The sequence below is a fragment of the Lynx rufus genome, unplaced genomic scaffold (assembly GCF_022079265.1).
Source record: "Lynx rufus isolate CCGP_SWC_20201006 ecotype Redwood Valley unplaced genomic scaffold, mLynRuf1.p SCAF_9, whole genome shotgun sequence".
Classification (NCBI taxonomy): domain Eukaryota; kingdom Metazoa; phylum Chordata; class Mammalia; order Carnivora; family Felidae; genus Lynx; species Lynx rufus.
In genome coordinates, this window is record NW_025814897.1 from 61,941,073 (window position 1) to 61,943,393 (window position 2,321).

Sequence of the window (2,321 nt, forward strand, 5' to 3'; positions counted from 1 at the left end):
AAAACCTCTACAGTCTAATCATTTGTTACTCCCATCTTGAGTTCTCTAACTGCATTGAGCACAAATTATTTCTTCAAGCCCATTCTTGCCTCAGGAATTTCTCCTCTTCTTTTCCCTCAGGGTGAAAATACCCTTCCTTTTTACCTGATTCCCATGTACCTGTCAGATGTTACATGCTCTGGGAAGCTTTCTTTGACCATGCCCAAACCTTGCCAGATTTAATAAAGTAAGCCATGCTCCCACAGAGTTCTGTAAATCTTCTATTATAATTTTCATATTGCTGTTATTCCTCTTTCATTCTCTGAATCTATTTTTAATATAATTTGTTGTCAAATTTGCTTATATACAACACCCAGTGCGCATCCCCACAAGTGCCCTCCTCAATGCCCATCATCCATTTTCCCCTCTCCCCCACCCCTCTATCTACCCTCAGTTTGTTCTTTGTATTTAAGAGTCTCTAATGGTTTGCCTGCCTCCCTCTCTGTTTGTAGCTATTTTCCCCCTTCCCCTCCCCCATGGTCTTCTGTTAAGTTTCTCAAGATCCACATATGAGTGAAAACATATGACCTCTGAATCTACTTCAAGCTATAAGGACAAGAACCAGTTCTATCTCATAAACTACTATATCCATGCTGCCTAGTACATTGCCTGGCACATATGTTAAACACTGATTTGCAGTTGTTGATCGGATTACTTTTTCCCCCCATCTCTAAGGCTTTCCTAAGAAAGAATGTTTTATTTCTCTGGAGTCACTACAGTTTAGGGAAGAGCTACAGGAAGTAAAAAAGTAGAAGTGGCTAAAGAAGAATGTCTGAAGACCTAACGTGGTCTTTCCTAAACAGAAGATTCACCTACTGTAATGCCCATTATGGAACGCAACACCAGTGCCCCACCCTTTCTGCTGACCGGCTTCGTGGGCCTGGAAAAGGCTCACCGCTGGATCTCTATCCCGTTATCTGTCATCTAGATTGCCATACTTCATGGCAATGGCATTCTCCTATTTCTCATCAGGGTTGACCATAACCTCCACGAGCCCATGTACTATTTCTTAGCCATGCTGGCAACCACAGACCTCGGGATGACCCTAGTTACAATGCCTACAGTGCTGTGTGCGATGTGGACAAATCATAGGGAAATCAGCCATGGCTCCTGCTTTTGCCAAGCCTGCTTCATCCACACTTTCTCTGTCATACAGTCTGGGATTTTGCTTGCCAAGGCCTATGATCAGTTTGTTGCCATCCACAACCCACTGAGATATACTTCCATTCTTACCAACACCCAAATGGTAAAGATTGGAGTGGGGGTTTTCATGAAGGGATTTACAGTCATCTTGCCTCCAATATTCCCTCTCGATTGGTTTTCCTATTGCAGATCCCATTTCCTCTCTCATGCATTCTGCCTCCACCAGGATGTCATCAAATTAGCCTGTGCTGACATCACCTTCAATTGCCTATATCCTATTGTGATGGTATTTTCTATGGTCCTAATGGACTGCCTGATAATCTTTTGCTTCTATATTTTGATTCTCAAAACTGTCATTAGTATTGCATCTGGAGAGGAGGGGTCCAAGGCACTCAACAAATGTGCCTCCCACATCTGCTGTATCTTGGTCTTCTATGTCACTGTTTTGGTTTGACATTCATCTACCGATTTGGGAAGAAATGTTCCCCATCTAGTACACATCACAAATAGCTACATCTACTTCCTTTCCCTTCTTTTATGAACCCTGTCATCTGTAGTATTAAAACTAAGCAGATTCACAGTAGTATTCTCCAGTTCCCATCAAGAACATGGTATTTACTTTCTCCTGTCTGGAAAAGGACTGAGAGATTAAAAACATAATAATTTGACAGTCATAAATTTCTAAGGAAGACATTAAAATAAATGTACAAATGCCAGAAAAAAGTATTTCAGATACAACTGTTTTTTTTCTGCCACTCCCCTTTTTTCTCCCATGAGGATGAAAGGAAATAAGTCATGTAAAACACTAAACAAAGAGCAAGGTGCTTAGCATAGCTCAATTGATATTCATTTTGTACTTAACTCTCATTCAACTTGCAGCAGCTCTGATGTGACTCTGGGTTCATGGACTCTGAGTGGCATGGTCCAACAAATTGAACACAGATTCCGTTCTTGGTTGTTTTTTCATATGGACTGGACATCCTTACAACCTTGCAACCATTAACTTTTATCTGTTGTGTCCCATGTGTGCACCACCTGCCTTTTCTAGAACTTGTCATCAGTGAAGCAGAGTCTTTCTGAGCTAATTTCCAAATGGTTGCTATTGAACACAGTACGCCAAGAAGGCAACTGCACAAGTA

The 2,321-nt window shown here is 41.4% G+C and overlaps 1 pseudogene; it reads left to right on the top strand.

Annotated features, from left to right (window-relative positions):
* The first annotated feature begins 868 nt into the window (after positions 1-868).
* On the top strand, positions 869-1,842 carry LOC124505955 (olfactory receptor 51B6-like; annotated as a pseudogene).
* The last annotated feature ends 479 nt before the right edge of the window (positions 1,843-2,321 follow it).